Source organism: Cherax quadricarinatus, chromosome 51, assembly GCF_038502225.1.
Source record: "Cherax quadricarinatus isolate ZL_2023a chromosome 51, ASM3850222v1, whole genome shotgun sequence".
Lineage (NCBI taxonomy): Eukaryota > Metazoa > Arthropoda > Malacostraca > Decapoda > Parastacidae > Cherax > Cherax quadricarinatus.
This window is the reverse complement of record NC_091342.1, coordinates 8,279,235-8,304,234: the sequence shown is the minus strand read 5'-3', so window position 1 is coordinate 8,304,234 and position 25,000 is coordinate 8,279,235. Positions and strand designations below refer to the sequence as shown.

General features: G+C 49.8%; 1 protein-coding gene across 5 annotated transcripts in view; it reads right to left on the bottom strand.

The window, feature by feature from the left end:
• Positions 1–25,000, bottom strand: part of LOC128694770 (carbonic anhydrase-related protein 10-like) — a 277,436-nt gene that overhangs the window by 25,667 nt on the left and 226,769 nt on the right. The gene's annotated exons all lie outside the window — the stretch shown is intronic.

Genomic DNA, 25,000 nt, shown 5'->3' with positions numbered 1-25,000 from the left:
GTGAGGTTTGTAGTCTCTGGCCCCCTAGACTGAACTTCGTCCGCGGTCTTCTTTGCCCTTCCCCAATCTTCATGACTTTGCACTTGGTCGGATTGAACTCCAGGAGCCAATTGCTGCCAGCACTGGTCCTAGGACTGACCCCTGTGGGACCCCGCTGGTCACAGGTGCCCACTCTGACACCTCGCCACGTACCATGACTCGCTGCTGTCTTCCTGACAAGTATTCCCTGATCCATTGTAGCGCCTTCCCTGTTATCCTTGCTTGGTCCTCCAGTTTTTGCACCAATCTCTTGTGTGGAACTGTGTCAAAAGCCTTCTTGCAGTCCAAGAAAATGCAATCAACCCACCCCTCTCTCTCTCTCTCTTTTCTTACTGCTGTCACCATGTCATAGAACTCCAGTAGGTTTGTGACACAGGATTTCCCGTCCCTGAAACCATGTTGGCTGCTGTTGATGAGATCATTCCTTTCCAGGTGTTCCACCACTCTTCTCCTGATAATCTTCTCCATGACTTTGCATACTATACATGTCAGTGACACTGGTCTGTAGTTTAGTGCTTCATGTGTGTGTGTGTGTGTGTGTGTGTGTGTGTGTGTGTGTGTGTGTGTGTGTGTGTGTGTGTGTGTGTGTGTGTGTATGTGTGTGTGATGGTGATAGTAAGAAATTCGAGTTTCAAAATTTTCGAGATTTATAACTTCATATCTTTTTTTTTTCTTATTAATTTATTCTTCTTGCTGCTGCAACTTTCTCGTTTTTACATCTCCGGTGACTCGAGGTTCCCTGCGAACACCTGCGACTCTTTCTTGGCGATGGTGTACGGTAACTAGGGCTAGATTCTTGGAATGTTTGGCATGTGACTAGATGGCGGAGAGTGAGGTTCAGGTGTGCAGCTGTATGGAGAGTGAAGGTCAAGTGTGCAGCTGCACGGAGAGCGAAGGTCAAGTGTGCAGCTCACGGAGAGTGAAGGTCAAGTGTACAGCTGCACGGAGAGTGAAGGTCAAGTGTGCAGCTGCACGGAGAGTGAAGGTCAAGTGTGCAGCTGCACGGAGAGTGAAGGTCAAGTGTGCAGCTGCACGGAGAGTGAAGGTCAAGTGAGCAGCTGCACGGAGAGTGAAGGTCAAGTGTGCAGCTGCACGGAGAGTGAAGGTCAAATGTGCAGCTGCACGGAGAGTGAAGGTCAAGTGTACAGCTGCACGGAGAGTGAAGGTCAAGTGTGCAGCTGCACGGAGAGTGAAGGTCAAGTGTGCAGCTGCACGGAGAGTGAAGGTCAAGTGTGCAGCTGCACGGAGAGTGAAGGTCAAGTGTGCAGCTGCACGGAGAGTGAAGGTCAAGTGTGCAGCTGCACGGAGAGTGAAGGTCAAATGTGCAGCTGCACGGAGAGTGAAGGTCAAGTGTGCAGCTGCACGGAGAGCGAAGGTCAAGTGTGCAGCTGCACGGGGAGTGAAGGTCAAGTGTGCAGCTGCAAGGAGTGAAGGTCAAGTGTGCAGCTGCACGGAGAGTGAAGGTCAAGTGTGCAGCTGCACGGAGAGTGAAGGTCAAGTGTGCAGCTGCACGGAGAGTGAAGGTCAAGTGTGCAGCTGCACGGAGAGTGAAGGTCAAGTGTGCAGCTGCACGGAGAGTGAAGGTCAAGTGTGCAGCTGCACGGAGAGTGAAGGTCAAGTGTACAGCTGCACGGAGAGTGAAGGTCAAGTGTGCAGCTGCACGGAGAGTGAAGGTCAAGTGTGCAGCTGCACGGAGAGTGAAGGTCAAGTGTACAGCTGCACGGAGAGTGAAGGTCAAGTGTGCAGCTGCACGGAGAGTGAAGGTCAAGTGTGCAGCTGCACGGAGAGTGAAGGTCAAGTGTGCAGCTGCACGGAGAGTGAAGGTCAAGTGTGCAGCTGCACGGAGAGTGAAGGTCAAGTGTGCAGCTGCACGGAGAGTGAAGGTCACGTGTGCAGCTGCACGGAGAGTGAAGGTCAAGTGTGCAGCTGCACGGAGAGTGAAGGTCACGTGTGCAGCTGCACGGAGAGTGAAGGTCACGTGTGCAGGTGCACGAAGAGTGAAGGTCACGTGTGCAGCTGCACGGAGAGTGAAGGTCAAGTGTGCAGCTGCACGGAGAGTGAAGGTCAAGTGTGCAGCTGCACGGAGAGTGAAGGTCAAGTGTGCAGCTGCACGGAGAGTGAAGGTCAAGTGTGCAGCTGCACGGAGAGTGAAGGTCAAGTGTGCAGCTGCACGGAGAGTGAAGGTCAAGTGTACAGCTGCACGGAGAGTGAAGGTCAAGTGTGCAGCTGCACGGAGAGTGAAGGTCAAGTGTGCAGCTGCACGGAGAGTGAAGGTCAAGTGCGCAGCTGCACGGAGAGTGAAGGTCAAGTGCGCAGCTGCACGGAGAGTGAAGGTCAAGTGTACAGCTGCACGGAGAGTGAAGGTCAAGTGTACAGCTGCACGGAGAGTGAAGGTCAAGTGTGCAGCTGCACGGAGAGTGAAGGTCAAGTGCGCAGCTGCACGGAGAGTGAAGGTCAAGTGTACAGCTGCACGGAGAGTGAAGGTCAAGTGTGCAGCTGCACGGAGAGTGAAGGTCAAGTGCGCAGCTGCACGGAGAGTGAAGGTCAAGTGTGCAGCTGCACGGAGAGTGAAGGTCAAGTGTGCAGCTGCACGGAGAGTGAAGGTCAAGTGTGCAGCTGCACGGAGAGTGAAGGTCAAGTGTGCAGCTGCACGGAGAGTGAAGGTCAAGTGTGCAGCTGCACGGAGAGTGAAGGTCAAGTGTGCAGCTGCACGGAGAGTGAAGGTCAAGTGTGCAGCTGCACGGAGAGTGAAGGTCAAGTGTACAGCTGCACGGAGAGTGAAGGTCAAGTGTGCAGCTGCACGGAGAGTGAAGGTCAAGTGCGCAGCTGCACGGAGAGTGAAGGTCAAGTGTGCAGCTGCACGGAGAGTGAAGGTCAAGTGTGCAGCTGCACGAAGAGTGAAGGTCACGTGTGCAGCTGCACGGAGAGTGAAGGTCACGTGTGCAGCTGCACGGAGAGTGAAGGTCACGTGTGCAGCTGCACGGAGAGTGAAGGTCACGTGTGCAGGTGCACGAAGAGTGAAGGTCACGTGTGCAGCTGCACGGAGAGTGAAGGTCAAGTGTGCAGCTGCACGGAGAGTGAAGGTCAAGTGTGCAGCTGCACGGAGAGTGAAGGTCAAGTGTGCAGCTGCACGGAGAGTGAAGGTCAAGTGTGCAGCTGCACGGAGAGTGAAGGTCAAGTGTGCAGCTGCACGGAGAGTGAAGGTCAAGTGTACAGCTGCACGGAGAGTGAAGGTCAAGTGTGCAGCTGCACGGAGAGTGAAGGTCAAGTGTGCAGCTGCACGGAGAGTGAAGGTCAAGTGCGCAGCTGCACGGAGAGTGAAGGTCAAGTGCGCAGCTGCACGGAGAGTGAAGGTCAAGTGTACAGCGGCACGGAGAGTGAAGGTCAAGTGTACAGCTGCACGGAGAGTGAAGGTCAAGTGTGCAGCTGCACGGAGAGTGAAGGTCAAGTGCGCAGCTGCACGGAGAGTGAAGGTCAAGTGTGCAGCTGCACGGAGAGTGAAGGTCAAGTGTGCAGCTGCACGGAGAGTGAAGGTCAAGTGCGCAGCTGCACGGAGAGTGAAGGTCAAGTGTGCAGCTGCACGGAGAGTGAAGGTCAAGTGTGCAGCTGCACGGAGAGTGAAGGTCAAGTGTGCAGCTGCACGGAGAGTGAAGGTCAAGTGTGCAGCTGCACGGAGAGTGAAGGTCAAGTGTGCAGCTGCACGGAGAGTGAAGGTCAAGTGTGCAGCTGCACGGAGAGTGAAGGTCAAGTGTGCAGCTGCACGGAGAGTGAAGGTCAAGTGTACAGCTGCACGGAGAGTGAAGGTCAAGTGTGCAGCTGCACGGAGAGTGAAGGTCAAGTGTGCAGCTGCACGGAGAGTGAAGGTCAAGTGTGCAGCTGCACGGAGAGTGAAGGTCAAGTGTGCAGCTGCACGGAGAGTGAAGGTCAAGTGTGCAGCTGCACGGAGAGTGAAGGTCAAGTGTGCAGCTGCACGGAGAGTGAAGGTCAAGTGTGCAGCTGCACGGAGAGTGAAGGTCAAGTGTGCAGCTGCACGGAGAGTGAAGGTCAAGTGTGCAGCTGCACGGAGAGTGAAGGTCAAGTGTGCAGCTGCACGGAGAGTGAAGGTCAAGTGTGCAGCTGCACGGAGAGTGAAGGTCAAGTGTGCAGCTGCACGGAGAGTGAAGGTCAAGTGTGCAGCTGCACGGAGAGTGAAGGTCAAGTGTGCAGCTGCACGGAGAGTGAAGGAGTGAAGGTCAAGTGTACAGCTGCACGGAGAGTGAAGGTCAAGTGTACAGCTGCACGGAGAGTGAAGGTCAAGTGTACAGCTGCACGGAGAGTGAAGGTCAAGTGTGCAGCTGCACGGAGAGTGAAGGTCAAGTGTGCAGCTGCACGGAGAGTGAAGGTCAAGTGCGCAGCTGCACGGAGAGTGAAGGTCAAGTGTACAGCTGCACGGAGAGTGAAGGTCAAGTGTACAGCTGTATGGAGAGTGAAGGTCAAGTGTACAGCTGCACGGAGAGTGAAGGTCAAGTGTACAGCTGCACGGAGAGTGAAGGTCAAGTGTACAGCTGTATGGAGAGTGAAGGTCAAGTGTACAGCTGCACGGAGAGTGAAGGTCAAGTGTGCAGCTGCACGGAGAGTGAAGGTCAAGTGTACAGCTGCACGGAGAGTGAAGGTCAAGTGTACAGCTGTATGGAGAGTGAAGGTCAAGTGTACAGCTGCACGGAGAGTGAAGGTCAAGTGTACAGCTGCACGGAGAGTGAAGGTCAAGTGTACAGCTGTATGGAGAGTGAAGGTCAAGTGTACAGCTGCACGGAGAGTGAAGGTCAAGTGTACAGCTGTATGGAGAGTGAAGGTCAAGTGTACAGCTGCACGGAGAGTGAAGGTCAAGTGTACAGCTGCACGGAGAGTGAAGGTCAAGTGTACAGCTGTATGGAGAGTGAAGGTCAAGTGTACAGCTGCACGGAGAGTGAAGGTCAAGTGCGCAGCTGCACGGAGAGTGAAGGTCAAGTGTGCAGCTGCACGCTTCTTCTATTCTCTATCTAATGAGAATCTTCAATAATGATAGAAAATCGATAATAATCAGAGTCACGCTCAGTGTTATAAGTTATCTTTAGTGCCATCAGTTTGTAGTGTAGACGCACAGTTGTTAATTCTCATACCTAATGTTTTCCAGCCGTACCGGAGATTCGAACTCCGGACCTCAGTGTGTGAGGTGAGTGCGCTAGCGATCGCTCTACGGGACACCATGGCTCAACATGGTCCCTATGATTCTCAACTAGGGATGTGACAACAAGAGCAGATGCAGATGCAGCCCTGCCAGCAGAATCCTGCTGGAGGTGACAACAAGAGCAGATGCAGCCCTGTCAGCAGACTCCTGCTGGAGGTGACAACAAGAGCAGATGCAGCCCTGCCAGTAGACTCCTGCTGGAGGTGACAATAAGAGCAGATACAGCTCTGCCAGTGGACTCCTGCTGGAGGTGACAACAAGAGCAGATGCAGCCCTGTCAGCAGACTCCTGCTGGAGGTGACAACAAGAGCAGATGCAGCCCTGCCAGTAGACTCCTGCTGGAGGTGACAATAAGAGCAGATGCAGCCCTGCCAGTAGACTCCTGCTGGAGGTGACAACAAGAGCAGATGCAACCCTGCCAGTAGACTCCTGCTGGAGGTGACAATAAGAGCAGATGCAGCCCTGCCAGTAGACTCCTGCTGGAGGTGACAACAAGAGCAGATGCAGCCCTGTCAGCAGACTCCTGCTGGAGGTGACAACAAGAGCAGATGCAGCCCTGCCAGTAGACTCCTGCTGGAGGTGACAATAAGAGCAGATGCAGCCCTGCCAGTAGACTCCTGCTGCAGGTGACAACAAGAGCAGATGCAACCCTGCCAGTAGACTCCTGCTGCAGGTGACAACAAGAGCAGATGCAGCCCTGCCAGTAGACTCCTGCTGGAGGTGACAACAAGAGCAGATGCAGCCCTGCCAGTAGATTCCTGCTGCAGGTGACAACAAGAGCAGATGCAACCCTGCCAGTAACTCCTGCTGGAGGTGACAACAAGAGCAGATGCAGCCCTGCCAGTAGACTCCTGCTGGAGACGACAACAAGAGCAGATGCAACCCTGCCAGTAGACTCCTGCAGGAGGTGACAACAAGAGCAGATGCAGCCCTGCCAGTAGACTCCTGCTGGAGGTGACAAGAGCAGATGCAGCCCTGCCAGTAGACTCCTGCTGGAGGTGACAACAAGAGCAGATGAAGCCCTGCCAGTAGACTCCTGCTGGAGGTGACAACATGAGCAGATACAGCCCTGCCAGTAGACTCCTGCTGGAGGTGACAAGAGCAGATGCAGCCCTGCCAGTAGACTCCTGCTGGAGGTGACAACAAGAGCAGATGCAGCGCTGCCAGTAGACTCCTGCTGGAGGTGACAAGAGCAGATGCAGCCATGCCAGTAGACTCCTGCGAGAGGTGACAGCAAGAGCAGATACAGCCCTGCCAGTAGACTCCTGCTGGAGGTGACAACAAGAGCAGATACAGCCCTGCCAGTAGACTCCTGCTGGAGGTGACAACAAGAGCAGATACAGCCCTGCCAGTGGACTCCTGCTGGAGGTGACAACAAGAGCAGATACAGCCCTGCCAGTAGACTCCTGCTGGAGGTGACAACAAGAGCAGATACAGCCCTGCCAGTAGACTCCTGCTGGAGGTGACAACAAGAGCAGATACAGCCCTGCCAGTGGACTCCTGCTGGAGGTGACAACAAGAGCAGATACAGCCCTGCCAGTAGACTCCTGCTGGAGGTGACAACAAGAGCAGATACAGCCCTGCCAGTAGACTCCTGCTGGAGGTGACAACAAGAGCAGATACAGCCCTGCCAGTGGACTCCTGCTGGAGGTGACAACAAGAGCAGATACAGCCCTGCCAGTAGACTCCTGCTGGAGGTGACAACAAGAGCAGATACAGCTCTGCCAGTAGACTCCTGCTGGAGGTGACAACAAGAGCAGATACAGCCCTGCCAGTAGACTCCTGCTGGAGGTAACAACAAGAGCAGATACAGCCCTGCCAGTGGACTCCTGCTGGAGGTGACAACAAGAGCAGATACAGCCCTGCCAGTAGACTCCTGCTGGAGGTGACAACAAGAGCAGATACAGCTCTGCCAGTAGACTCCTGCTGGAGGTGACAACAAGAGCAGATACAGCTCTGCCAGTAGACTCCTGCTGGAGGTGACAACAAGAGCAGATACAGCCCTGCCAGTAGACTCCTGCTGGAGGTGACAACAAGAGCAGATACAGCTCTGCCAGTAGACTCCTGCTGGAGGTGACAACAAGAGCAGATGCAGCCCTGCCAGTAGACTCCTGCTGGAGGTGACAACAAGAGCAGATACAGCTCTGCCAGTAGACTCCTGCTGGAGGTGACAACAAGAGCAGATACAGCCCTGCCAGTGGACTCCTGCTGGAGGTGACAACAAGAGCAGATACAGCCCTGCCAGTAGACTCCTGCTGGAGGTGACAACAAGAGCAGATACAGCCCTGCCAGTAGACTCCTGCTGGAGGTGACAACAAGAGCAGATACAGCCCTGCCAGTGGACTCCTGCTGGAGGTGACAACAAGAGCAGATACAGCCCTGCCAGTAGACTCCTGCTGGAGGTGACAACAAGAGCAGATACAGCCCTGCCAGTAGACTCCTGCTGGATGTGACAACAAGAGCAGATACAGCCCTGCCAGTGGACTCCTGCTGGAGGTGACAACAAGAGCAGATACAGCTCTGCCAGTAGACTCCTGCTGGAGGTGACAACAAGAGCAGATACAGCTCTGCCAGTAGACTCCTGCTGGAGGTGACAACAAGAGCAGATACAGCCCTGCCAGTAGACTCCTGCTGGAGGTGACAACAAGAGCAGATACAGCCCTGCCAGTGGACTCCTGCTGGAGGTGACAACAAGAGCAGATACAGCCCTGCCAGTAGACTCCTGCTGGAGGTGACAACAAGAGCAGATGCAGCCCTGCCAGTAGACTCCTGCTGGAGGTGACAACAAGAGCAGATACAGCCCTGCCAGTAGACTCCTGCTGGAGGTGACAACAAGAACAGATACAGCTCTGCCAGTAGACTCCTGCTGGAGGTGACAACAAGAGCAGATACAGCCCTGCCAGTAGACTCCTGCTGCAGGTGACAACAAGAGCAGATGCAGCCCTGCCAGTAGACTCCTGCTGGAGGTGACAACAAGAGCAGATGCAGCCCTGCCAGTAGACTCCTGCTGGAGGTGACAACAAGAGCAGATACAGCCCTGCCAGTAGACTCCTGCTGCAGGTGACAACAAGAGCAGATGCAGCCCTGCCAGTAGACTCCTGCTGGAGGTGACAACAAGAGCAGATACAGCCCTGCCAGTAGACTCCTGCTGCAGGTGACAACAAGAGCAGATGCAGCGCTGCCAGTAGACTCCTGCTGGAGGTGACAACAAGAGCAGATACAGCCCTGCCAGTAGACTCCTGCTGCAGGTGACAAGAAGAGCAGATACAGCGCTGCCAGTAGACTCCTGCTGGAGGTGACAACAAGAGCAGATACAGCCCTGCCAGTAGACTCCTGCTGCAGGTGACAACAAGAGCAGATACAGCACTGCCAGTAGACTCCTGCTGGAGGTGACAACAAGAGCAGGTACAGCCCTGCCAGTAGACTCCTGCTGCAGGTGACAACAAGAGCAGATACAGCGCTGCCAGTAGACTCCTGCTGGAGGTGACAACAAGAGCAGATACAGCCCTGCCAGTAGACTCCTGCTGGAGGTGACAGCAAGAGCAGATACAGCCCTGCCAGTAGACTCCTGCTGGATGTGACAACAAGAGCAGATACAGCTCTGCCAGTAGACTCCTGCTGGAGGTGACAACAAGAGCAGATACATCCCTGCCAGTAGACTCCTGCTGGAGGTGACAACAAGAGCAGATACAGCTCTGCCAGTAGACTCCTGCTGGAGGTGGCAACAAGAGCAGATACATCCCTGCCAGTAGAATCCTGCTGGAGGTGACAACAAGGGCAGATACAGCCCTGCCAGTGGACTCCTGCTGGAGGTGACAACAAGAGCAGATACAGCCCTGCCAGTAGACTCCTGCTGGAGGTGACAACAAGAGCAGATACAGCTCTGCCAGTAGACTCCTGCTGGAGGTGACAACAAGAGCAGATACAGCTCTGCCAGTAGACTCCTGCTGGAGGTGACAACAAGAGCAGATACAGCCCTGCCAGTAGACTCCTGCTGGAGGTGACAACAAGAGCAGATACAGCTCTGCCAGTAGACTCCTGCTGGAGGTGACAACAAGAGCAGATGCAGCCCTGCCAGTAGACTCCTGCTGGAGGTGACAACAAGAGCAGATACAGCCCTGCCAGTGGACTCCTGCTGGAGGTGACAACAAGAGCAGATACACCCCTGCCAGTAGACTCCTGCTGGAGGTGACAACAAGAGCAGATACAGCCCTGCCAGTAGACTCCTGCTGGAGGTGACAACAAGAGCAGATACAGCCCTGCCAGTGGACTCCTGCTGGAGGTGACAACAAGAGCAGATACAGCCCTGCCAGTAGACTCCTGCTGGAGGTGACAACAAGAGCAGATACAGCCCTGCCAGTGGACTCCTGCTGGAGGTGACAACAAGAGCAGATACAGCCCTGCCAGTAGACTCCTGCTGGAGGTGACAACAAGAGCAGATACAACTCTGCCAGTAGACTCCTGCTGGAGGTGACAACAAGAGCAGATACAGCCCTGCCAGTAGACTCCTGCTGGAGGTAACAACAAGAGCAGATACAGCCCTGCCAGTGGACTCCTGCTGGAGGTGACAACAAGAGCAGATACAGCCCTGCCAGTAGACTCCTGCTGGAGGTGACAACAAGAGCAGATACAGCTCTGCCAGTAGACTCCTGCTGGAGGTGACAACAAGAGCAGATACAGCTCTGCCAGTAGACTCCTGCTGGAGGTGACAACAAGAGCAGATACAGCCCTGCCAGTAGACTCCTGCTGCAGGTGACAAGAAGAGCAGATACAGCGCTGCCAGTAGACTCCTGCTGGAGGTGACAACAAGAGCAGATACAGCCCTGCCAGTAGACTCCTGCTGCAGGTGACAACAAGAGCAGATACAGCACTGCCAGTAGACTCCTGCTGGAGGTGACAACAAGAGCAGGTACAGCCCTGCCAGTAGACTCCTGCTGCAGGTGACAACAAGAGCAGATACAGCGCTGCCAGTAGACTCCTGCTGGAGGTGACAACAAGAGCAGATACAGCCCTGCCAGTAGACTCCTGCTGGAGGTGACAGCAAGAGCAGATACAGCCCTGCCAGTAGACTCCTGCTGGATGTGACAACAAGAGCAGATACAGCTCTGCCAGTAGACTCCTGCTGGAGGTGACAACAAGAGCAGATACATCCCTGCCAGTAGACTCCTGCTGGAGGTGACAACAAGAGCAGATACAGCTCTGCCAGTAGACTCCTGCTGGAGGTGACAACAAGAGCAGATACATCCCTGCCAGTAGAATCCTGCTGGAGGTGACAACAAGAGCAGATACAGCCCTGCCAGTGGACTCCTGCTGGAGGTGACAACAAGAGCAGATACAGCCCTGCCAGTAGACTCCTGCTGGAGGTGACAACAAGAGCAGATACAGCTCTGCCAGTAGACTCCTGCTGGAGGTGACAACAAGAGCAGATACAGCTCTGCCAGTAGACTCCTGCTGGAGGTGACAACAAGAGCAGATACAGCCCTGCCAGTAGACTCCTGCTGGAGGTGACAACAAGAGCAGATACAGCTCTGCCAGTAGACTCCTGCTGGAGGTGACAACAAGAGCAGATGCAGCCCTGCCAGTAGACTCCTGCTGGAGGTGACAACAAGAGCAGATACAGCCCTGCCAGTGGACTCCTGCTGGAGGTGACAACAAGAGCAGATACACCCCTGCCAGTAGACTCCTGCTGGAGGTGACAACAAGAGCAGATACAGCCCTGCCAGTAGACTCCTGCTGGAGGTGACAACAAGAGCAGATACAGCCCTGCCAGTGGACTCCTGCTGGAGGTGACAACAAGAGCAGATACAGCCCTGCCAGTAGACTCCTGCTGGAGGTGACAACAAGAGCAGATACAGCCCTGCCAGTGGACTCCTGCTGGAGGTGACAACAAGAGCAGATACAGCCCTGCCAGTAGACTCCTGCTGGAGGTGACAACAAGAGCAGATACAGCTCTGCCAGTAGACTCCTGCTGGAGGTGACAACAAGAGCAGATACAGCCCTGCCAGTAGACTCCTGCTGGAGGTAACAACAAGAGCAGATACAGCCCTGCCAGTGGACTCCTGCTGGAGGTGACAACAAGAGCAGATACAGCCCTGCCAGTAGACTCCTGCTGGAGGTGACAACAAGAGCAGATACAGCTCTGCCAGTAGACTCCTGCTGGAGGTGACAACAAGAGCAGATACAGCTCTGCCAGTAGACTCCTGCTGGAGGTGACAACAAGAGCAGATACAGCCCTGCCAGTAGACTCCTGCTGGAGGTGACAACAAGAGCAGATACAGCTCTGCCAGTAGACTCCTGCTGGAGGTGACAACAAGAGCAGATGCAGCCCTGCCAGTAGACTCCTGCTGGAGGTGACAACAAGAGCAGATACAGCTCTGCCAGTAGACTCCTGCTGGAGGTGACAACAAGAGCAGATACAGCCCTGCCAGTGGACTCCTGCTGGAGGTGACAACAAGAGCAGATACAGCCCTGCCAGTAGACTCCTGCTGGAGGTGACAACAAGAGCAGATACAGCCCTGCCAGTAGACTCCTGCTGGAGGTGACAACAAGAGCAGATACAGCCCTGCCAGTGGACTCCTGCTGGAGGTGACAACAAGAGCAGATACAGCCCTGCCAGTAGACTCCTGCTGGAGGTGACAACAAGAGCAGATACAGCCCTGCCAGTAGACTCCTGCTGGATGTGACAACAAGAGCAGATACAGCCCTGCCAGTGGACTCCTGCTGGAGGTGACAACAAGAGCAGATACAGCTCTGCCAGTAGACTCCTGCTGGAGGTGACAACAAGAGCAGATACAGCTCTGCCAGTAGACTCCTGCTGGAGGTGACAACAAGAGCAGATACAGCCCTGCCAGTAGACTCCTGCTGGAGGTGACAACAAGAGCAGATACAGCCCTGCCAGTGGACTCCTGCTGGAGGTGACAACAAGAGCAGATACAGCCCTGCCAGTAGACTCCTGCTGGAGGTGACAACAAGAGCAGATGCAGCCCTGCCAGTAGACTCCTGCTGGAGGTGACAACAAGAGCAGATACAGCCCTGCCAGTAGACTCCTGCTGGAGGTGACAACAAGAACAGATACAGCTCTGCCAGTAGACTCCTGCTGGAGGTGACAACAAGAGCAGATACAGCCCTGCCAGTAGACTCCTGCTGCAGGTGACAACAAGAGCAGATGCAGCCCTGCCAGTAGACTCCTGCTGGAGGTGACAACAAGAGCAGATGCAGCCCTGCCAGTAGACTCCTGCTGGAGGTGACAACAAGAGCAGATACAGCCCTGCCAGTAGACTCCTGCTGCAGGTGACAACAAGAGCAGATGCAGCCCTGCCAGTAGACTCCTGCTGGAGGTGACAACAAGAGCAGATACAGCCCTGCCAGTAGACTCCTGCTGGAGGTGACAACAAGAGCAGATACAGCCCTGCCAGTAGACTCCTGCTGGATGTGACAACAAGAGCAGATACAGCCCTGCCAGTGGACTCCTGCTGGAGGTGACAACAAGAGCAGATACAGCTCTGCCAGTAGACTCCTGCTGGAGGTGACAACAAGAGCAGATACAGCTCTGCCAGTAGACTCCTGCTGGAGGTGACAACATGAGCAGATACAGCCCTGCCAGTAGACTCCTGCTGGAGGTGACAACAAGAGCAGATACAGCCCTGCCAGTGGACTCCTGCTGGAGGTGACAACAAGAGCAGATACAGCCCTGCCAGTAGACTCCTGCTGGAGGTGACAACAAGAGCAGATGCAGCCCTGCCAGTAGACTCCTGCTGGAGGTGACAACAAGAGCAGATACAGCCCTGCCAGTAGACTCCTGCTGGAGGTGACAACAAGAACAGATACAGCTCTGCCAGTAGACTCCTGCTGGAGGTGACAACAAGAGCAGATACAGCCCTGCCAGTAGACTCCTGCTGCAGGTGACAACAAGAGCAGATGCAGCCCTGCCAGTAGACTCCTGCTGGAGGTGACAACAAGAGCAGATGCAGCCCTGCCAGTAGACTCCTGCTGGAGGTGACAACAAGAGCAGATACAGCCCTGCCAGTAGACTCCTGCTGCAGGTGACAACAAGAGCAGATGCAGCCCTGCCAGTAGACTCCTGCTGGAGGTGACAACAAGAGCAGATACAGCCCTGCCAGTAGACTCCTGCTGCAGGTGACAACAAGAGCAGATGCAGCGCTGCCAGTAGACTCCTGCTGGAGGTGACAACAAGAGCAGATACAGCCCTGCCAGTAGACTCCTGCTGCAGGTGACAAGAAGAGCAGATACAGCGCTGCCAGTAGACTCCTGCTGGAGGTGACAACAAGAGCAGATACAGCCCTGCCAGTAGACTCCTGCTGCAGGTGACAACAAGAGCAGATACAGCACTGCCAGTAGACTCCTGCTGGAGGTGACAACAAGAGCAGGTACAGCCCTGCCAGTAGACTCCTGCTGCAGGTGACAACAAGAGCAGATACAGCGCTGCCAGTAGACTCCTGCTGGAGGTGACAACAAGAGCAGATACAGCCCTGCCAGTAGACTCCTGCTGGAGGTGACAGCAAGAGCAGATACGGCCCTGCCAGTAGACTCCTGCTGGATGTGACAACAAGAGCAGATACAGCTCTGCCAGTAGACTCCTGCTGGAGGTGACAACAAGAGCAGATACATCCCTGCCAGTAGACTCCTGCTGGAGGTGACAACAAGAGCAGATACAGCTCTGCCAGTAGACTCCTGCTGGAGGTGACAACAAGAGCAGATACATCCCTGCCAGTAGAATCCTGCTGGAGGTGACAACAAGAGCAGATACAGCCCTGCCAGTGGACTCCTGCTGGAGGTGACAACAAGAGCAGATACAGCCCTGCCAGTAGACTCCTGCTGGAGGTGACAACAAGAGCAGATACAGCTCTGCCAGTAGACTCCTGCTGGAGGTGACAACAAGAGCAGATACAGCTCTGCCAGTAGACTCCTGCTGGAGGTGACAACAAGAGCAGATACAGCCCTGCCCGTAGACTCCTGCTGGAGGTGACAACAAGAGCAGATACAGCTCTGCCAGTAGACTCCTGCTGGAGGTGACAACAAGAGCAGATGCAGCCCTGCCAGTAGACTCCTGCTGGAGGTGACAACAAGAGCAGATACAGCTCTGCCAGTAGACTCCTGCTGGAGGTGACAACAAGAGCAGATACAGCCCTGCCAGTAGACTCCTGCTGGAGGTGACAACAAGAGCAGATACAGCCCTGCCAGTAGACTCCTGCTGGAGGTGACAAGAGCAGATGCAGCCCTGCCAGTAGACTCCTGCTGGAGGTGACAACAAGAGCAGATACAGCCCTGCCAGTAGACTCCTGCTGGAGGTGACAACAAGAGCAGATACAGCTCTGCCAGTAGACTCCTGCTGGAGGTGACAACAAGAGCAGATACAGCCCTGCCAGTAGACTCCTGCTGGAGGTGACAACAAGAGCAGATGCAGCCCTGCCAGTAGACTCCTGCTGGAGGTGACAACAAGAGCAGATGCAGCCCTGCCAGTAGACTCCTGCTGGAGGTGACAACAAGAGCAGATACAGCCCTGCCAGTAGACTCCTGCTGCAGGTGACAACAAGAGCAGATGCAGCCCTGCCAGTAGACTCCTGCTGGAGGTGACAACAAGAGCAGATGCAGCCCTGCCAGTAGATTCCTGCTGCAGGTGACAACAAGAGCAGATACAGCGCTGCCAGTAGACACCTGCTGGAGGTGACAACAAGAGCAGATGCAGCGCTGCCAGTAGACTCCTGCTGCAGGTGACAACAAGAGCAGATGCAGCGCTGCCAGTAGACTCCTGCTTAGATCCATCACTGTATATAATTTATGATATATTATTACTAACAGTTAAGCCAGAAATTTCTTCTTGAGCAGTTGTTTCTACAAGTGATTTAAGGAAGGGATTACTAGTAATGAGCTTCTTGTGAGGGACTTGCAGGTATGTTATTAAATGAACACATCTTCCATGGCGGGCGAAATGTTGTTGTTGTCTACAGTGATACAGTTCCTGCAAGTTATAAAACTTAATATAATTGCATGTTTTCACAATCCGTTTATATCTATGTTTAGTTACATCAAAACATTTAATAAGATTTATAGTGACAGAATCTGGTTCATTTCTCAACATTCTAATACCGAGTAAAGTGTTACTCTCAGGAAAACTATCAGTGATACTAGGAGCACCAAGCTCCTTCCTTATATTAAGAACCTTGGAAGCTTTAGGTTAACCAAGAATAATTCTGAGGGCATCTTTCTGCATTATCTCCAAGGACCAGAGTCATCTTGGTAAGTGTATCACTGATACCAGGTAGCCCAGACGTTGTGAGAGAGTCCTGACGTTGTGAGAGAGTCCTGACGTTATAAGAGAAAGTGCTGATATTTTAAGAGAGTCCTGACGTTGTGAGAGAGTCCTGACGTTGTGAGAGAGTCCTGACGTTATAAGAGAAAGTGCTGATATTGTAAGAGAGTCCTGACGTTATAAGAGAGAGTCCTGACGTCATAAGGGAGAGTCTTGACGTTATAAGAGAGAGTTCTGACGTTATAAGAGAAAGTCCTGACGCTGTAAGAGAGTCCTGAAGTTGTAGAGAGTCGTGACGTTGTAAGAGATTCCTGACGTTATAAGAGAGAGCCCTGATGTAAGAGTCCTGACGATGACAATAATATCAGATATAGGGAATGAAACAGAAAGAGATGAAGAAAGAGAGATATCATATTGTCTGATGGCCCAAATTAACTTTGCCAACCCATCACCATCATCACTACAAACTGCCCTAATTAATCTGAGTTTAGTCTTTACTCCTCTGTTTACTATGTCTGAGTTGCCAAATGTCACTTCTGCCCAGCAGGGTATAGGAACTTTTTTCCAATGTTGTAAGAGAGTCGAGGGAAGATCCCAGCCTGTAACCTTCATAACTAGTGCCAGTAACCTGACTACCTGACTAAGAGTGCTGAAAACAAAGTCCTTTTTTAGAATCTTGAGCTTAACATTAATTGAACACTAACCGAAGCAGCTTTGCTCCATGCAAACACTTTGATCTTTATTCAGTAATAAAATCCTCTTCTTTTTTTAATTACTGATTCCTAATTTTTCCGTGTAAGCCAATCAACAATATGCAAAAAGCGTGTCTATAAATTATTCAATTCTAGGAGTGACTACATATTATATATCCCAGTTTTACTAGAGTATATGATAAAATACATAGTTTTTAACCTCTGGTCGCTTTGACATATATATATATATATATATATATATATATATATATATATATATATATATATATATATATATATATATATATATATATATACATACAAGGAATTCGCAAGAGCAGGCGAAATATACACAAACACTGATCTCTGGCTGAAGGAGACTCGAACCTACGAACCTTGGAACAAGGTACACAGTGCTTTACCAATCTACCCACACTGGACCAATACCTTGGAGTCCAGCTTGCGCTAGACTTTGATCCAAGGCAGCCAGCTTTCAGGGAGAAGGCTTACAGCTTTTCATCTCATCCCCTGCATGCATCAGCCTTACTAGAGATATTAACAATGCAAGGAATTCGCAAGAGCAGGCGAAATATACACAAACACTGATCTCTGGCTATCTATCTATATATATATACATATATATATATATATATATATATATATATATATATATATATATATATATATATATATATATACATATATATTCTGAAAATACGTAGATAACGTTAATATCAGATACAGGGAATGAGAGAAAAAGAGATAAAGAAAGAGAGATATATTTTCTGAGGGACCAAATCAAAAGGTTATGGCAAAATAGAAGACCTATAAAGCCCGGGACTTGTCTATAAAAAGACCACACAAACCAGCAGCAGAAGAATACAGGGTGGAATCCCCAAGGGTGGGGACCCCAAGGGTGGGGACCCCAAGGGTGGGGACCCCAAGGGTGGGGACCCCAAGGGTGGGGACCCTAAGGGTGGAACCCCCAAGGTTGGGACCCCTCAGGTTGGGGGGCCCCAAGAGTGGGTCACCCCAATGGTGGGATTCCTTACACTACACCCTCTTAGAAAGACTCTAGATTCAAGACCGCTAGGTTTAAGACCCTGAATTCAAGAGAGACCACAGGAAAGTCCCAGAGTGAAGAGTTCTATCCTTCCCAAAGGCAAGGTGCTCGCCCCACTTCTCTTCCCCATTCTCATATCTGACATAGACAGGAACATAAACCACAGCACTGTATTGTCCTCCGTAGACGCTGCTACAATCTGCATGGGAGTGACATCCACAGAAGACACAGCGAGCCTCCAAGCTGGTATAAACCAAGTCTACCAGTGGGTTACTGACAATAATATCATGCTCAACGAGGACAAAGTTCAGCTACTAAGTCACGGAAGAATGGAGGAAATGAAAACAAGAACAGAGTACAAGACAAACTCAAAGCACTCAATAGAACGTGAGTTAAATGTGAGAGACCTGGGAGTGATAATGTCAGAGGATCTTACGTTCAAGGAGAACAACAATGTTATTATCACAACTGCTAGACAAATGATAGTTTGGATAAATAGAACCTTCAAAACAAGAGATGCCGAGCCACTGATGACACTCTTCAGGTCACTCGTTCTCTCTAGGCTGGAATATCGCTGTGTACTAACAGCCTCCATCAAGGTAGGTGAAATTACATAGCTGGAAAATGTAGAGAATCTTTACAGCTTGTATAAACTTAGACTCCTAAATTACTGGGAGTAGTTGAAGACCCTAGAACTGTACTCCTTACAACGTAGGCGAGAAAGATGCACCATAATCTACACTTGGAAGATACTGGAAGGATTGGCTCCAAACCTACACACCGAAATTACTACTTATGAATACAAAAAGCTTGACAGGATACTTCCGGTGAACAGCAAGGAAGCGATGACTACACTTACATCTCAATAAATGCAAAGGGATCCCGACTCTTCAATACCCTTCATGAATTAGGAAGATTACCGACGAACTTCTAGCTATCTTCAAGACGGAACTCGAAAGATTTCTGAAAACAGTGCTCCTGATCAGCCGGGTTGTTGTGCATCCCTTGAACTGCAGGCAGTGAGCACTAACAGCCTGATCGATCAGACGAATAACCAGGAGACCTGATCTGGGACCGGACCGCGGGGGCCAGTAACCCCCAGGAGCGGCTACAGGTAACCTATACAGGTTGCAGGTAACAATGAGATAAAAAGACCCACGATACCTGATGCAAGACCAGCTGATGAGGACCACAGTCCCCCCCCACTACCCCATTGTCAGAAAAAGTCAAGAATAATCTTAGTGGCTTCCTGAGTTAAGATCCTCAGGCAGAATCCCTCTCAGCTCCTGCAAAATAAAAAGGAATTATATGAAATATATCGAGAAATATATTTCTAAAAATCTGAGCAGAGCAGAAAACAAATTTGCTGTATGTATATATATATATATATATATATATATATATATATATTATATATATATATATATATTATATATATATATATATATAATCTTCCTCTCATTTCTCTTTTTTCGATTTATTTTCTCCTTTTTCTACCCTTCTTGACCTCAGCATCACCAGTCAGTATCTCTCGGAGAGATTCGTAATCGCTGGAGTCGCAGCGAGATAACTCCAAGCCCTCAAAACTGAGAGATAATTTCTACTCCCGAGGTCTCTAAGATGTCTGTCTCTCCAGAGAGGCGCCGAGACCTGGGTGTCTCCTCTTTAGTGTACGACTTCCGTGTTCCGTGTTGCTCTGCCGTGTTCCGTGTTACTCTTCCGTGTTCCGTGTTGCTTTTCCGTCTTCCGTGTTGCTTTTCCGTATTCCGTGTTTCTTTTCCTTGTTCCGTGTTGCTCTTCCATGTTCCGCCTGCCTTGCTCTGCCGTGTTCCGTGTAGCTTTTCTGTGTCCCGTGTTGCTCTTCCGTGTTCCGTGTTGCTCTTCCGTGTTCCGTGTTGCTTTTCCGTATTCCGTGTTGCTCTTCCGTGTTCCGTGTTGCTCTGCCGTGTTCAGTGTTGCTCTGCCGTGTTCCGTGTTGCTCTTCCGTGTTCCGTGTTGCTCTTCCGTGTTCCGTGTTGCTCTTCCGTGTTCCGTGTTGCTCTTCCGTGTTCCGTGTTGCTCTTCCGTGTTCCGTGTTGCTTTTCCGTGTTCCGTGTTGCTCTTCCGTGTTCCGTGTCGTTTTTCCGTGTCCTGTGTTGCTCTGCCGTGTTCCGTGTTGCTCTTCCGTGTTCCGTGTTGCTCTTTCGTGTTCAATGTTGCTCTTCTGTGATCCGTGTTGCTTTTCCGTGTTCCGTGTTGCTCTTCAGTGTTCCGTGTTGCTCTTCCGTGTCCTGTGTTGCTCTGCCGTGTTCCGTGTTGCTCCTCCGTGTTCCGTGTTGCTCTTCCGTGTTCCGTGTTGCTCTTTCGTGTTCAATGTTGCTCTTCTGTGATCCGTGTTGCTCTTCCGTGTTCCGTGTTGCTCTTCCGTGTTCCTAATTTCATGTCTTAAAACTTATGTTCTGTTTAATATCTTCCTACAGTCACTTGTAAACAACAACAACAACAACAACAACAACAACAACAACAACAACAACAACAACAACAACAACAAGATGTTGAATTTGCTTTACGAAGTGTAGATATCTCTAGATAACTAGAAGCTATCTTGAAGGTTGTATCTTGACACCTGGATATCTCTAGATAACTAGAAGCTATCTTGAAGGTTGTATCTTGACACCTGGATATCTCTAGATAACTAGAAGCTATCTTGAAGGTTGTATCTTGACACCTGGATATCTCTAGATAACTAGAAGCTATCTTGAAGGTTGTATCTTGACACCTGGATATCTCTAGATAACTAGAAGCTATCTTGAAGGTTGTATCTTGACACCTGGATATCTCTAGATAACTAGAAGCTATCTTGAAGGTTGTATCTTGACACCTGGATATCTCTAGATAACTAGAAGCTATCTTGAAGGTTGTATCTTGATTGACACCTGGATATCTCTAGATAACTAGAAGCTATCTTGAAGGTTGTATCTTGACACCTGGATATCTCTAGATAACTAGAAGCTATCTTGAAGGTTGTATCTTGACACCTGGATATCTCTAGATAACTAGAAGCTATCTTGAAGGTTGTATCTTGACACCTGGATATCTCTAGATAACTAGAAGCTATCTTGAATGTTGTATCTTGACACCTGGATATCTCTAGATAACTAGAAGCTATCTTGAATGTTGTATCATGACACCTGGATATCTCTAGATAACTAGAAGCTATCTTGAATGTTGTATCTTGACACCTGGATATCTCTAGATAACTAGAAGCTATCTTGAATGTTGTATCATGACACCTGGATATCTCTAGATAACTAGAAGCTATCTTGAATGTTGTATCTTGACACCTGGATATCTCTAGATAACTAGAAGCTATCTTGAATGTTGTATCTTGACACCTGGATATCTCTAGATAACTAGAAGCTATCTTGACACCTGGATATCTCTAGATTAGAAGCTATCTTGAAGGTTGTATGACACCTGGATATCTCTAGATAACTAGAAGCTATCTTGAATGTTGTATCTTGACACCTGGATATCTCTAGATAACTAGAAGCTATCTTGAATGTTGTATCTTGACACCTGGATATCTCTAGATAACTAGAAGCTATCTTGAATGTTGTATCTTGACACCTGGATATCTGTAGATAACTAGAAGCTATCTTGAATGTTGTATCTTGACACCTGGATATCTCTAGATAACTAGAAGCTATCTTGAATGTTGTATCTTGACACCTGGATATCTCTAGATAACTAGAAGCTATCTTGAATGTTGTATCTTGACACCTGGATATCTCTAGATAACTAGAAGCTATCTTGAATGTTGTATCTTGACACCTGGATATCTCTAGATAACTAGAAGCTATCTTGAATGTTGTATCTTGACACCTGGATATCTCTAGATAACTAGAAGCTATCTTGAAGGTTGTATCTTGACACCTGGATATCTCTAGATAACTAGAAGCTATCTTGAATGTTGTATCTTGACACCTGGATATCTCTAGATAACTAGAAGCTATCTTGAAGGTTGTATCTTGACACCTGGATATCTCTAGATAACTAGAAGCTATCTTGAAGGTTGTATCTTGACACCTGGATATCTCTAGATAACTAGAAGCTATCTTGAAGGTTGTATCTTGATTGACACCTGGATATCTCTAGATAACTAGAAGCTATCTTGAAGGTTGTATCTTGACACCTGGATATCTCTAGATAACTAGAAGCTATCTTGAAGGTTGTATCTTGATTGACACCTGGATATCTCTAGATAACTAGAAGCTATCTTGAATGTTGTATCTTGACACCTGGATATCTCTAGATAACTAGAAGCTATCTTGAATGTTGTATCTTGACACCTGGATATCTCTAGATAACTAGAAGCTATCTTGAATGTTGTATCTTGACACCTGGATATCTCTAGATAACTAGAAGCTATCTTGAATGTTGTATCTTGACACCTGGATATCTCTAGATAACTAGAAGCTATCTTGAATGTTGTATCTTGACACCTGGATATCTCTAGATAACTAGAAGCTATCTTGAATGTTGTATCTTGACACCTGGATATCTCTAGATAACTAGAAGCTATCTTGAATGTTGTATCTTGACACCTGGATATCTCTAGATAACTAGAAGCTATCTTGAATGTTGTATCTTGACACCTGGATATCTCTAGATAACTAGAAGCTATCTTGAATGTTGTATCTTGACACCTGGATATCTCTAGATAACTAGAAGCTATCTTGAATGTTGTATCTTGACACCTGGATATCTCTAGATAACTAGAAGCTATCTTGAATGTTGTATCTTGACACCTGGATATCTCTAGATAACTAGAAGCTATCTTGAATGTTGTATCTTGACACCTGGATATCTCTAGATAACTAGAAGCTATCTTGACTGTTGTATCTTGACACCTGGATATCTCTAGATAACTAGAAGCTATCTTGAAGGTTGTATCTTGACACCTGGATATCTCTAGATAACTAGAAGCTATCTTGAAGGTTGTATCTTGACACCTGGATATCTGTAGATAACTAGAAGCTATCTTGAAGGTTGTATCTTGACACCTGGATATCTCTAGATAACTAGAAGCTATCTTGACTGTTGTATCTTGACACCTGGATATCTCTAGATAACTAGATATCTTTAAGGTCTGATGATGTTGTGCGTGAGATGCTGGCATTGGTACCGTGAGTTTTGCTCTCTCTCTCTCTCTCTCTCTCTCTCTCTCTCTCTCTCTCTCTCTCTCTCTCTCTCTTTCTATCTCTCAATATTTAATAACATAGTCTGTATTGTTGATGTTGGTGCTTCCTGGCATTTCCATTACAGGGCAGTGATCTACATGAAATTATAACGTGTGTGTGTGTGTGTGTGTGTGTGTGTGTGTGTGTGTGTGTGTGTGTGTGTGTGTGTGTGTGTGTGTCTTTCAGACTTCAGAACAGTGAATGCTGGAGAGATCTGATCCAGTTTATTGCATTAAGATAAAGTCATGACCTCCTCTTCTCCTTCTTTATGCTCCTCCTCCTCCTCCTCTTCATGCTCCTCCTTCTCGTCTTTATGCTCCTCCTCCTCCTCTTTATGCTCCTCCTCCTCGTCTTTATGCTCCCCTCCTCGTCTTTATGCTCCTCCTCCTCGTTCTTTCTGCTCCTCCTCGTACTTTCTGCTCCTCCTCGTACTTTCTGCTCCTCCTCCTCGTCTTTATGCTCCCCTCCTCGTCTTTATGCTCCTCCTCCTCCTCTTTATGCTCCTCCTCCTCGTCTTTATGCTCCCCTCCTCGTCTTTATGCTCCTCCTCCTCTTTATGCTCCTCCTCCTCGTCTTTATGCTCCCCTCCTCGTCTTTATGCTCCTCCTCCTCTTTATGCTCCTCCTCCTCCTCTTTATGCTCCTCCTCCTCGTCTTTATGCTCCCCTCCTCGTCTTTATGCTCCTCCTCCTCTTTATGCTCCTCCTCCTCGTCTTTATGCTCCTCCTCCTCCTCTTTATGCTCCTCCTCCTCGTCTTTATGCTCCTCCTCCTCCTCTTTATGCTCCTCCTCCTCGTCTTTATGTTCCCCTCCTCGTCTTTATGCTCCCCTCCTCGTCTTTATGCTCCTCCTCCTCCTCTTTATGCTCCCCTCCTCGTCTTTATGCTCCTCCTCCTCGTCTTTATGCTCCTCCCCCTCGTCTTTATGCTCCTCCTCCTCGTCTTTATGCCCCTCTTCCTTCTCTTTATGCTCCTCCTCGTCTTTATGCTCCTCCTCCTCCTCCTCTTTATGCTCCTCCTCCTCGTCTTTATGCTCCTCCTCCTCCTCTTTATGCTCCTCCTCCTCGTCTTTATGCTCCTCCTCCTCCTCTTTATGCTCCTCCTCCTCCTCCTCTTTATGCTCCTCCTCCTCCTCTTTATGCTCCTCCTCCTCCTCTTTATGCTCCTCCTCCTCGTCTTTATGCTCCCCTCCTCGTCTTTATGCTCCTCCTCCTCCTCTTTATGCTCCTCCTCCTCCTCCTCTTTATGCTCCTCCTCCTCCTCTTTATGCTCCTCCTCTCTGATAGGGAATTATAAAGAATGATATGGAATGAGAAGGAATAATAACGAATGAGAGGCATAAGGAATGATAGGGAATGATAGAGGAAGAAGAAGAGAAAGCAAAGAAGTAAAATGTTAAAGAATGAAAATGTAAGAAGAGAAAGTGGAGAAAGTAAGGAAGAAATATTAGCGAGCAAATTTATGTGGGGAAAGAAAGTCAGAAGAAAGTGAGAGTGAAAGTAGAGAAATTGTGAATCCTGGTGGACCAGATGGTTGTGGACCAGATGGTGTGGACCAGATGGTTGTGGACAAGATGGTGTGGACCAGATGGTTGTGGACCAGATGGTGTTGACCAGATGGTTGTGGACAAGATGGTGTGGACCAGATGGTTGTGGACCAGATGGTTATGGACCACATGGTTTTGGACCACATGGTTGTGGACCACATGGTTGTGGACCAGATGGTTGTGGACCAGATGGTTGTGGACCAGATGGTTGTGGACCAGATGGTGGTGGTGAACCAGGTGATAGACTAGATGGTGGACAAGATGGTAGTGGATCAGATGGTGGTGGTGGACCAGAGGGCGTGTTGGACCAGATGGTGGTGGACCAGAGTGTGATGGACCAGATGGTGATGGTGGTGGACCAGAGAGCGTGTTGGATCAGATGGTGGTGGATCAGGTAGCAGTGAACTAGTATCTGTCAGTACCTAAATACCAATGTGAGGTCACAGCTGAACCTGACTCGTACCTACGAGCCGCCTCCCTACTGTACAACACTGGCTTTATCTGTCTCGTCAGTCTTCAGAGTTGTAGACCTTAGTTGAAGTTGCAATAGGACAGGATATCAGAGAGGGTATCAGAGAGGGTATCAGAGAGGGTATCAGAGAGGGTATCAGAGAGGGTATCAGAGAGGGTATCAGAGAGGGTATCAGAGAGGGTATCAGAGAGGGTATCAGAGAGGGCATCAGAGAGGGTCTCACAGAGGGTATCACAGAGGGTATCACAGAGGGTATCACAGAGAGTATCACAGAGGGTATCACAGAGGGTATCAGAGAGGGTATCAGAGAGGGTATCAGAGAGGGTATCAGAGAGGGCATCAGAGAGGGTATCACAGAGGGTATCACAGAGGGTATCAGAGAGGGTATCAGAGAGGGTATCACAGAGGGTATCAGAGAGGGTATCACAGAGGGTATCAGAGAGGGTATCAGAGAGGGTATCAGAGAGGGTATCAGAGAGGGTATCAGAGAGG